The sequence below is a fragment of the Ranitomeya variabilis genome, chromosome 2, assembly GCF_051348905.1.
Source record: "Ranitomeya variabilis isolate aRanVar5 chromosome 2, aRanVar5.hap1, whole genome shotgun sequence".
Lineage (NCBI taxonomy): Eukaryota > Metazoa > Chordata > Amphibia > Anura > Dendrobatidae > Ranitomeya > Ranitomeya variabilis.
In genome coordinates, this window is record NC_135233.1 from 140,965,936 (window position 1) to 140,978,581 (window position 12,646).

At 34.1% G+C, this 12,646-nt stretch overlaps 6 non-coding genes across 6 annotated transcripts; all 6 read left to right on the forward strand.

Moving 5' to 3' along the window:
* The first annotated feature begins 1,211 nt into the window (after positions 1-1,211).
* Positions 1,212-1,294, forward strand: TRNAL-UAA (transfer RNA leucine (anticodon UAA)). Its single transcript has one exon. It is a non-coding gene; the product is annotated as a tRNA-Leu (tRNA).
* A 2,362-nt stretch (positions 1,295-3,656) lies between these two features.
* TRNAL-UAA (transfer RNA leucine (anticodon UAA)) lies at positions 3,657-3,739 on the forward strand. Its single transcript has one exon. It is a non-coding gene; the product is annotated as a tRNA-Leu (tRNA).
* Positions 3,740-5,407: 1,668 nt separating this feature from the next.
* Positions 5,408-5,490, forward strand: TRNAL-UAA (transfer RNA leucine (anticodon UAA)). The gene has a single exon. It is a non-coding gene; the product is annotated as a tRNA-Leu (tRNA).
* Positions 5,491-7,838: 2,348 nt separating this feature from the next.
* On the forward strand, positions 7,839-7,921 carry TRNAL-UAA (transfer RNA leucine (anticodon UAA)). The gene has a single exon. It is a non-coding gene; the product is annotated as a tRNA-Leu (tRNA).
* A 1,439-nt stretch (positions 7,922-9,360) lies between these two features.
* Positions 9,361-9,443, forward strand: TRNAL-UAA (transfer RNA leucine (anticodon UAA)). Its single transcript has one exon. It is a non-coding gene; the product is annotated as a tRNA-Leu (tRNA).
* Positions 9,444-10,882: 1,439 nt separating this feature from the next.
* Positions 10,883-10,965, forward strand: TRNAL-UAA (transfer RNA leucine (anticodon UAA)). The gene has a single exon. It is a non-coding gene; the product is annotated as a tRNA-Leu (tRNA).
* Positions 10,966-12,646: the final 1,681 nt, after the last annotated feature.

Sequence of the window (12,646 nt, forward strand, 5' to 3'; positions counted from 1 at the left end):
ATGAGTTGTACACTTGAAATTCTACAAGATTTCTGAATAATGATTAATATTTCAGCAAAAGAATTGTTCTTGTTGCCAGAGAGTGCAGTATTAACCCTTCAATTAACCCTTTAATATGCTCTTTTATGTTTATTTTTACCATTATGAGATGAATCTCTAGTACCTTAGAGCATGATATCACAGTAAGCTCCAAACTTAAAAATTGAGGGGTTCGAACCTCATTTCTGGTATGAGTTTTACACTTGAAATTCTACAAGATTTCTAAAAAATGATTATTATTTCAGCAAAAGAATTGTTCTTGTTGCCAGAGAGTGCAGTATTAACCCTTCCATACGCCCATTTATGTTTATTTTTTCCATTATGAGATTAATCTCTAGTACATTAGAGCATGATATTACATTAAGTTCCAAACTTAAAAATTGAGGGGGTTCAAACCCCACTCCTGGTATGATTTTTATACTTCAAATTCTACAAGGTTTCTGAAAATGGAGTAATGTTTGAGCACAAGAAAAGTTTGTGTTGCCCGATAGCACAGTATTAATCTTCAATATACCTGACTATCGCCCTTTTATGTTTATTTTTTCCATTATGAGATGAATCTCTAGTACATTAGAGCATGATATTACAGTAAGTTCCAAACTTAAAAATTGAGGAAAATGTAGGGATTAAGGCCAATTTGAATATTTGAGGTAAATATTCAAATTACAGTCCCAAAGAAACATTTGATGTTAAAATAATATCAGAAATATAGCGCAATCCATTCACAAAAAACATTATCTACTAGAGGGGGTAATCCAGAAAAAAACATGGCCAGTGTGCGTAGGATGTCATGAAATGTAAAATACGCCTGAGAAAATCTGGCCTATGGTAAAGTGATGAATTTGACAAATATGAGCTTTTTTGGAGAGGTTAAAGTGTTTAAATAAACTAAAACCTTGTGCTTAGTGTTGTTGACAAATCTCGATGGCATTTTATTCTAATATTCACTCTTGGTCACCACACTAAACATGTAATCAAAAATGAAAATCTACAAAAGGGGAAAAATATTTTTTTCTGGATGAAATTTACAGTCAACAGTAAGGTTCCCATTAAAAGTCTGTGTATTGCTCTTGATAAGTGTCTTAAAAAAATCTGTTAGTGCAAACTTCATAAGAGAGCACACATTCAATAAACACTAGCTGCCTACGAAATCCAAAAGTTCATGTGCATTCACCAGGATGGCCGGGTGGTTAAGGCGTTGGACTTAAGATCCAATGGATATGTATCCTCGTGGGTTCGAACCCCACTCCTGGTATGAGTTTTACACTTGAAATTCTACAAGATTTCTGAAAAAAGAGTAATGTTTCAGCAAAAGAAATGTTCTTGTAGCCAGGTAGTGCAGTATTAACCCTCCGTCACATACAATATTGGTTCTAACGAGTTCACATACAATGTGACTGTCAGGCGCAGGGTAGAAAAATACCTATAATATCTAATGTTTGCAATTTCAGTGCTCTAAAAGTGATCAGTGACCTTCATAGGGATGTAATTAAAGAGACTACACATAATCAGGTGCAAAAAAATAACATTTACTTAACATTAAACTAATAACTCTGAAATACAAACATTTCAAAACTCCCGCCAAATAGTCCCCACTTCGACTCTGTCAAAAAACTCTACAAAGAAAATTTATGGAAACAAAATTAATTTTAAGGTACCTTAAGTACTATTAAACAGATATTCAATCAGAATTAGATCCTGAAGTTTCCCCAGAAAAATTACACTTGCAGAGCAAAGAGCAAGAATTACACATCATTTTTGCATGTGTCAGGCAGATTGCATTATGACATATGTGACATTCATAATTAGAAAGCCTTCTGATTCCGCTTTCCGTGATGCAGGTGGTGCATCTCATTCTTTTGGGAGGTGGTGTAGGTGGTGAATTTTCACTATCATCTTCTGGGTGGAATCTACTGTATATGCCTGAGCAGCACACTTTCTTATTTAATCTGCCTTATTTCTATGAAATATCCTCACACTTTGTGCTATACATTCATAAAACAAGCTAAATAAACTATTGTGATGAATAAAAACATGAAATACCAAGCTTATTGAGTGTGACATGTTCACATACAATGAGCCTGAGAGATTAGCGCAGTTATATCTGTCCTCCTGAAGCTCTGCAATCCAACTGTGGTATGAGGTTTCACAGAGCTGCTAGAGACAGGAGACTACCTGGAAGGAGGGGATTTCCTCACAATCAGGTGAGGAAGGAGAAATGAAAGTAAAAGAGATGTGCCTGTCAGGCCTATTGTATGTGACGGAGGGTTAACCCTTCAGTGCCCCTGACTATCACCCTTTAATGTTTATTTTTTTCCATTATGAGATGAATCTCTACTACATTAGAGCATGATATTACATTAAGTTCCAAACTTAAAATTTGAGGGGCCTCGAACCCCACTCCTGGTATGAGTCTTATACTTGAAATTCTACAAGTTTCTGAAAATGGAGTAATGTTTGAGCAAAAGAAAAGTTCTTGTTGCCAGATAGCACAGTATTAAACCTTCAATGCACCTGACAATCGCCCTTTTATGTTTATTTATTCCATTATGAGATGAATCTCTAGTACATTAGAGCATGATATTACAGTAAGCTCCAAACTTAAAAATTGAGGGGTTCAAACCTCATTCCTGGTATGAGTTGTACACTTGAAATTCTACAAGATTTCTGAATAATGATTAATATTTCAGCAAAAGAATTGTTCTTGTTGCCAGAGAGTGCAGTATTAACCCTTCCATACGCCCATTTATGTTTATTTTTTCCATTATGAGATTAATCTCTAGTACATTAGAGCATGATATTACATTAAGTTCCAAACTTAAAAATTGAGGGGGTTCAAACCCCACTCCTGGTATGATTTTTATACTTCAAATTCTACAAGGTTTCTGAAAATGGAGTAATGTTTGAGCACAAGAAAAGTTTGTGTTGCCCGATAGCACAGTATTAATCTTCAATATACCTGACTATCGCCCTTTTATGTTTATTTTTTCCATTATGAGATGAATCTCTAGTACATTAGAGCATGATATTACAGTAAGTTCCAAACTTAAAAATTGAGGAAAATGTAGGGATTAAGGCCAATTTGAATATTTGAGGTAAATATTCAAACTACAGTCCCAAAGAAACATTTGATGTTAAAATAATATCAGAAATATAGCGCAATCCATTCACAAAAAACATTATCTACTAGAGGGGGGTAATCCAGAAAAAACATGGCCAGTGTGCGTAGGATGTCATGAAATGTAAAATATGCCTGAGAAAATCTGGCCTATGGTAAAGTGATGAATTTGACAAATATGAGCTTTTTTGGAGAGGTTAAAGTGTTTAAATAAACTAAAACCTTGTGCTTAGTGTTGTTGACAAATCTCGATGGCATTTTATTCTAATATTCACTCTTGGTCACCACACTAAACATGTAATCAAAAATGAAAATCTACAAAAGGGGAAAAATATTTTTTTCTGGATGAAATTTACAGTCAACAGTAAGGTTCCCATTAAAAGTCTGTGTATTGCTCTTGATAAGTGTCTTAAAAAAATCTGTTAGTGCAAACTTCATAAGAGAGCACACATTCAATAAACATTAGCTGCCTACGAAATCCAAAGCTTCATGTGCATTCACCAGGATGGTTGAGTGGTTAAGGTGTTGGACTTAAGATCCAATGGATATGTATCCTTGTGGGTTCGAACCCCACTCCTGGTATGAGTTTTACACTTGAAATTCTACAAGATTTCTGAAAAAAGAGTAATGTTTCAGCAAAAGAAATGTTCTTGTAGCCAGGTAGTGCAGTATTAACCCTTCAGTGCCCCTGACTATCACCCTTTAATATTTATTTTTTTCCATTATGAGATGAATCTCTAGTACATTAGAGCATGATATTACATTAAGTTCCAAACTTAAAATTTGAGGGGCCTCGAACCCCACTCCTGGTATGAGTCTTATACTTGAAATTCTACAAGTTTCTGAAAATGGAGTAATGTTTGAGCAAAAGAAAAGTTCTTGTTGCCAGATAGCACAGTATTAAACCTTCAATGCACCTGACAATCGCCCTTTTATGTTTATTTTTTCCATTATGAGATGAATCTCTAGTACATTAGAGCATGATATTACAGTAAGCTCCAAACTTAAAAATTGAGGGGTTCAAACCTCATTCCTGGTATGAGTTGTACACTTGAAATTCTACAAGATTTCTGAATAATGATTAATATTTCAGCAAAAGAATTGTTCTTGTTGCCAGAGAGTGCAGTATTAACCCTTCAATTAACCCTTTAATATGCCCTTTTATGTTTATTTTTTCCATTATGAGATGAATCTCTAGTACCTTAGAGCATGATATCACAGTAAGCTCCAAACTTAAAAATTGAGGGGTTCGAACCTCATTTCTGGTATGAGTTTTACACTTGAAATTCTACAAGATTTCTAAAAAATGATTATTTTTTCAGCAAAAGAATTGTTCTTGTTGCCAGAGAGTGCAGTATTAACCCTTCCATACGCCCATTTATGTTTATTTTTTCCATTATGAGATTAATCTCTAGTACATTAGAGCATGATATTACATTAAGTTCCAAACTTAAAAATTGAGGGGGTTCAAACCCCACTCCTGGTATGATTTTTATACTTCAAATTCTACAAGGTTTCTGAAAATGGAGTAATGTTTGAGCACAAGAAAAGTTTGTGTTGCCCGATAGCACAGTATTAATCTTCAATATACCTGACTATCGCCCTTTTATGTTTATTTTTTCCATTATGAGATGAATCTCTAGTACATTAGAGCATGATATTACAGTAAGTTCCAAACTTAAAAATTGAGGAAAATGTAGGGATTAAGGCCAATTTGAATATTTGAGGTAAATATTCAAACTACAGTCCCAAAGAAACATTTGATGTTAAAATAATATCAGAAATATAGCGCAATCCATTCACAAAAAACATTATCTACTAGAGGGGGGTAATCCAGAAAAAAACATGGCCAGTGTGCGTAGGATGTCATGAAATGTAAAATACGCCTGAGAAAATCTGGCCTATGGTAAAGTGATGAATTTGACACATATGAGCTTTTTTGGAGAGGTTAAAGTGTTTAAATAAACTAAAACCTTGTGCTTAGTGTTGTTGACAAATCTCGATGGCATTTTATTCTAATATTCACTCTTGGTCACCACACTAAACATGTAATCAAAAATGAAAATCTACAAAAGGGGAAAAATATTTTTTTCTGGATGAAATTTACAGTCAACAGTAAGGTTCCCATTAAAAGTCTGTGTATTGCTCTTGATAAGTGTCTTAAAAAAATCTGTTAGTGCAAACTTCATAAGAGAGCACACATTCAATAAACACTAGCTGCCTACGAAATCCAAAACTTCATGTGCATTCACCAGGATGGCCGAGTGGTTAAGGCGTTGGACTTAAGATCCAATGGATATGTATCCTCGTGGGTTCGAACCCCACTCCTGGTATGAGTTTTACACTTGAAATTCTACAAGATTTCTGAAAAAAGAGTAATGTTTCAGCAAAAGAAATGTTCTTGTAGCCAGGTAGTGCAGTATTAAACCTTCAGTGCCCCTGACTATCACCCTTTAATGTTTATTTTTTTCCATTATGAGATGAATCTCTAGTACATTAGAGCATGATATTACATTAAGTTCCAAACTTAAAATTTGAGGGGCCTCGAACCCCACTTCTGGTATGAGTCTTATACTTGAAATTCTACAAGTTTCTGAAAATGGAGTCATGTTTGAGCAAAAGAAAAGTTCTTGTTGCCAGATAGCACAGTATTAAACCTTCAATGCACCTGACAATCGCCCTTTTATGTTTATTTTTTCCATTATGAGATGAATCTCTAGTACATTAGAGCATGATATTACAGTAAGCTCCAAACTTAAAAATTGAGGGGTTCAAACCTCATTCCTGGTATGAGTTGTACACTTGAAATTCTACAAGATTTCTGAATAATGATTAATATTTCAGCAAAAGAATTGTTCTTGTTGCCAGAGAGTGCAGTATTAACCCTTCAATTAACCCTTTAATATGCCCTTTTATGTTTATTTTTTCCACTATGAGATGAATCTCTAGTACCTTAGAGCATGATATTACAGTAAGCTCCAAACTTAAAAATTGAGGGGTTCGAACCTCATTTCTGGTATGAGTTTTACACTTGAAATTCTACAAGATTTCTGAAAAAAGAGTAATGTTTCAGCAAAAGAAATGTTCTTGTAGCCAGGTAGTGCAGCCCTTCAGTGCCCCTGACTATCACCCTTTAATGTTTATTTTTTTCCATTATGAGATGAATCTCTAGTACATTAGAGCATGATATTACATTAAGTTCCAAACTTAAAATTTGAGGGGCCTCGAACCCCACTCCTGGTATGAGTCTTATACTTGAAATTCTACAAGTTTCTGAAAATGGAGTAATGTTTAAGCAAAAGAAAAGTTCTTGTTGCCAGATAGCACAGTATTAAACCTTCAATGCACCTGACAATCGCCCTTTTATGTTTATTTTTTCCATTATGAGATGAATCTCTAGTACATTAGAGCATGATATTACAGTAAGCTCCAAACTTAAAAATTGAGGGGTTCAAACCTCATTCCTGGTATGAGTTGTACACTTGAAATTCTACAAGATTTCTGAATAATGATTAATATTTCAGCAAAAGAATTGTTCTTGTTGCCAGAGAGTGCAGTATTAACCCTTCAATTAACCCTTTAATATGCCCTTTTATGTTTATTTTTTGCACTATGAGATGAATCTCTAGTACCTTAGAGCATGATATTACAGTAAGCTCCAAACTTAAAAATTGAGGGGTTCGAACCTCATTTCTGGTATGAGTTTTACACTTGAAATTCTACAAGATTTCTAAAAAATGATTATTATTTCAGCAAAAGAATTGTTCTTGTTGCCAGAGAGTGCAGTATTAACCCTTCCATACGCCCATTTATGTTTATTTTTTCCATTATGAGATTAATCTCTAGTACATTAGAGCATGATATTACATTAAGTTCCAAAATTAAAAATTGAGGGGGTTCAAACCCCACTCCTGGTATGATTTTTATACTTCAAATTCTACAAGGTTTCTGAAAATGGAGTAATGTTTGAGCACAAGAAAAGTTTGTGTTGCCCGATAGCACAGTATTAATCTTCAATATACCTGACTATCGCCCTTTTATGTTTATTTTTTCCATTATGAGATGAATCTCTAGTACATTAGAGCATGATATTACAGTAAGTTCCAAACTTAAAAATTGAGGAAAATGTAGGGATTAAGGCCAATTTGAATATTTGAGGTAAATATTCAAACTACAGTCCCAAAGAAACATTTGATGTTAAAATAATATCAGAAATATAGCGCAATCCATTCACAAAAAACATTATCTACTAGAGGGGGGTAATCCAGAAAAAAACATGGCCAGTGTGCGTAGGATGTCATGAAATGTAAAATACGCCTGAGAAAATCTGGCCTATGGTAAAGTGATGAATTTGACAAATATGAGCTTTTTTGGAGAGGTTAAAGTGTTTAAATAAACTAAAACCTTGTGCTTAGTGTTGTTGACAAATCTCGATGGCATTTTATTCTAATATTCACTCTTGGTCACCACACTAAACATGTAATCAAAAATGAAAATCTACAAAAGGGGAAAAATATTTTTTTCTGGATGAAATTTACAGTCAACAGTAAGGTTCCCATTAAAAGTCTGTGTATTGCTCTTGATAAGTGTCTTAAAAAAATCTGTTAGTGCAAACTTCATAAGAGAGCACACATTCAATAAACACTAGCTGCCTACGAAATCCAAAACTTCATGTGCATTCACCAGGATGGCCGAGTGGTTAAGGCGTTGGACTTAAGATCCAATGGATATGTATCCTCGTGGGTTCGATCCCCACTCCTGGTATGAGTTTTACACTTGAAATTCTACAAGATTTCTGAAAAAAGAGTAATGTTTCAGCAAAACAAATGTTCTTGTAGCCAAGTAGTGCAGTATTAACCCTTCAGTGCCCCTGACTATCACCCTTTAATGTTTATTTTTTTCCATTATGAGACGAATCTCTAGTACATTAGAGCATGATATTACATTAAGTTCCAAACTTAAAATTTGAGGGGCCTCGAACCCCACTCCTGGTATGAGTCTTATACTTGAAATTCTACAAGTTTCTGAAAATGGAGTAATGTTTGAGCAAAAGAAAAGTTCTTGTTGCCAGATAGCACAGTATTAAACCTTCAATGCACCTGACAATCGCCCTTTTATGTTTATTTTTTCCATTATGAGATGAATCTCTAGTACATTAGAGCATGATATTACAGTAAGCTCCAAACTTAAAAATTGAGGGGTTCGAACCTCATTCCTGGTATGAGTTGTACACTTGAAATTCTACAAGATTTCTAAAAAATGATTATTATTTCAGCAAAAGAATTGTTCTTGTTGCCAGAGAGTGCAGTATTAACCCTTCCATACGCCCATTTATGTTTATTTTTTCCATTATGAGATTAATCTCTAGTACAGTAGAGCATGATATTACATTAAGTTCCAAACTTAAAAATTGAGGGGGTTCAAACCCCACTCCTGGTATGATTTTTATACTTCAAATTCTACAAGGTTTCTGAAAATGGAGTAATGTTTGAGCACAAGAAAAGTTTGTGTTGCCCGATAGCACAGTATTAATCTTCAATATACCTGACTATCGCCCTTTTATGTTTATTTTTTCCATTATGAGATGAATCTCTAGTACATTAGAGCATGATATTACAGTAAGTTCCAAACTTAAAAATTGAGGAAAATGTAGGGATTAAGGCCAATTTGAATATTTGAGGTAAATATTCAAACTACAGTCCCAAAGAAACATTTGATGTTAAAATAATATCAGAAATATAGCGCAATCCATTCACAAAAAACATTATCTACTAGAGGGGGGTAATCCAGAAAAAAACATGGCCAGTGTGCGTAGGATGTCATGAAATGTAAAATACGCCTGAGAAAATCTGGCCTATGGTAAAGTGATGAATTTGACAAATATGAGCTTTTTTGGAGAGGTTAAAGTGTTTAAATAAACTAAAACCTTGTGCTTAGTGTTGTTGACAAATCTCAATGGCATTTTATTCTAATATTCACTCTTGGTCACCACACTAAACATGTAATCAAAAATGAAAATCTACAAAAGGGGAAAAATATTTTTTTCTGGATGAAATTTACAGTCAACAGTAAGGTTCCCATTAAAAGTCTGTGTATTGCTCTTGATAAGTGTCTTAAAAAAATCTGTTAGTGCAAACTTCATAAGAGAGCACACATTCAATAAACACTAGCTGCCTACGAAATCCAAAACTTCATGTGCATTCACCAGGATGGCCGAGTGGTTAAGGCGTTGGACTTAAGATCCAATGGATATGTATCCTCGTGGGTTCGATCCCCACTCCTGGTATGAGTTTTACACTTGAAATTCTACAAGATTTCTGAAAAAAGAGTAATGTTTCAGCAAAACAAATGTTCTTGTAGCCAAGTAGTGCAGTATTAACCCTTCAGTGCCCCTGACTATCACCCTTTAATGTTTATTTTTTTCCATTATGAGACGAATCTCTAGTACATTAGAGCATGATATTACATTAAGTTCCAAACTTAAAATTTGAGGGGCCTCGAACCCCACTCCTGGTATGAGTCTTATACTTGAAATTCTACAAGTTTCTGAAAATGGAGTAATGTTTGAGCAAAAGAAAAGTTCTTGTTGCCAGATAGCACAGTATTAAACCTTCAATGCACCTGACAATCGCCCTTTTATGTTTATTTTTTCCATTATGAGATGAATCTCTAGTACATTAGAGCATGATATTACAGTAAGCTCCAAACTTAAAAATTGAGGGGTTCGAACCTCATTCCTGGTATGAGTTGTACACTTGAAATTCTACAAGATTTCTAAAAAATGATTATTATTTCAGCAAAAGAATTGTTCTTGTTGCCAGAGAGTGCAGTATTAACCCTTCCATACGCCCATTTATGTTTATTTTTTCCATTATGAGATTAATCTCTAGTACAGTAGAGCATGATATTACATTAAGTTCCAAACTTAAAAATTGAGGGGGTTCAAACCCCACTCCTGGTATGATTTTTATACTTCAAATTCTACAAGGTTTCTGAAAATGGAGTAATGTTTGAGCACAAGAAAAGTTTGTGTTGCCCGATAGCACAGTATTAATCTTCAATATACCTGACTATCGCCCTTTTATGTTTATTTTTTCCATTATGAGATGAATCTCTAGTACATTAGAGCATGATATTACAGTAAGTTCCAAACTTAAAAATTGAGGAAAATGTAGGGATTAAGGCCAATTTGAATATTTGAGGTAAATATTCAAACTACAGTCCCAAAGAAACATTTGATGTTAAAATAATATCAGAAATATAGCGCAATCCATTCACAAAAAACATTATCTACTAGAGGGGGGTAATCCAGAAAAAAACATGGCCAGTGTGCGTAGGATGTCATGAAATGTAAAATACGCCTGAGAAAATCTGGCCTATGGTAAAGTGATGAATTTGACAAATATGAGCTTTTTTGGAGAGGTTAAAGTGTTTAAATAAACTAAAACCTTGTGCTTAGTGTTGTTGACAAATCTCAATGGCATTTTATTCTAATATTCACTCTTGGTCACCACACTAAACATGTAATCAAAAATGAAAATCTACAAAAGGGGAAAAATATTTTTTTCTGGATGAAATTTACAGTCAACAGTAAGGTTCCCATTAAAAGTCTGTGTATTGCTCTTGATAAGTGTCTTAAAAAAATCTGTTAGTGCAAACTTCATAAGAGAGCACACATTCAATAAACACTAGCTGCCTACGAAATCCAAAACTTCATGTGCATTCACCAGGATGGCCGAGTGGTTAAGGCGTTGGACTTAAGATCCAATGGATATGTATCCTCGTGGGTTCGATCCCCACTCCTGGTATGAGTTTTACACTTGAAATTCTACAAGATTTCTGAAAAAAGAGTAATGTTTCAGCAAAAGAAATGTTCTTGTAGCCAAGTAGTGCAGTATTAACCCTTCAGTGCCCCTGACTATCACCCTTTAATGTTTATTTTTTTCCATTATGAGATGAATCTCTAGTACATTAGAGCATGATATTACATTAAGTTCCAAACTTAAAATTTGAGGGGCCTCGAACCCCACTCCTGGTATGAGTCTTATACTTGAAATTCTACAAGTTTCTGAAAATGGAGTAATGTTTGAGCAAAAGAAAAGTTCTTGTTGCCAGATAGCACAGTATTAAACCTTCAATGCACCTGACAATCGCCCTTTTATGTTTATTTTTTCCATTATGAGATGAATCTCTAGTACATTAGAGCAAGATATTACAGTAAGCTCCAAACTTAAAAATTGAGGGGTTCGAACCTCATTCCTGGTATGAGTTGTACACTTGAAATTCTACAAGATTTCTGAATAATGATTAATATTTCAGCAAAAGAATTGTTCTTGTTGCCAGAGAGTGCAGTATTAACCCTTCCATACGCCCATTTATGTTTATTTTTTCCATTATGAGATGAATCTCTAGTACATTAGAGCATGATATTACATTAAGTTCCAAACTTAAAATTTGAGGGGCCTCGAACCCCACTCCTGGTATGAGTCTTATACTTGAAATTCTACAAGTTTCTGAAAATGGAGTAATGTTTGAGCAAAAGAAAAGTTCTTGTTGCCAGATAGCACAGTATTAAACCTTCAATGCACCTGACAATCGCCCTTTTATGTTTATTTTTTCCATTATGAGATGAATCTCTAGTACATTAGAGCATGATATTACAGTAAGCTCCAAACTTAAAAATTGAGGGGTTCGAACCTCATTCCTGGTATGAGTTGTACACTTGAAATTCTACAAGATTTCTGAATAATGATTAATATTTCAGCAAAAGAATTGTTCTTGTTGCCAGAGAGTGCAGTATTAACCCTTCAATTAACCCTTTAATATGCCCTTTTATGTTTATTTTTTCCATTATGAGATGAATCTCTAGTACCTTAGAGCATGATATTACAGTAAGCTCCAAACTTAAAAATTGAGGGGTTCGAACCTCATTTCTGGTATGAGTTTTACACTTGAAATTCTACAAGATTTCTAAAAAATGATTATTATTTCAGCAAAAGAATTGTTCTTGTTGCCAGAGCGTGCAGTATTAACCCTTCTATACGCCCATTTATGTTTATTTTTTCCATTATGAGATTAATCTCTAGTACATTAGAGCATGATATTGCATTAAGTTCCAAACTTAAAAATTGAGGGGGTTCAAACCCCACTCCTGGTATGATTTTTATACTTCAAATTCTACAAGGTTTCTGAAAATGGAGTAATGTTTGAGCACAAGAAAAGTTTGTGTTGCCCGACAGCACAGTATTAATTTTCAATATACCTGACTATCGCCCTTTTATGTTTATTTTTTCCATTATGAGATGAATCTCTAGTACATTAGAGCATGATATTACAGTAAGTTCCAAACTTAAAAATTGAGGAAAATGTAGGGATTAAGGCCAATTTGAATATTTGAGGTAAATATTCAAACTACAGTCCCAAAGAAACATTTGATGTTAAAATAATATCAGAAATATAGCGCAATCCATTCACAAAAAACATTATCTA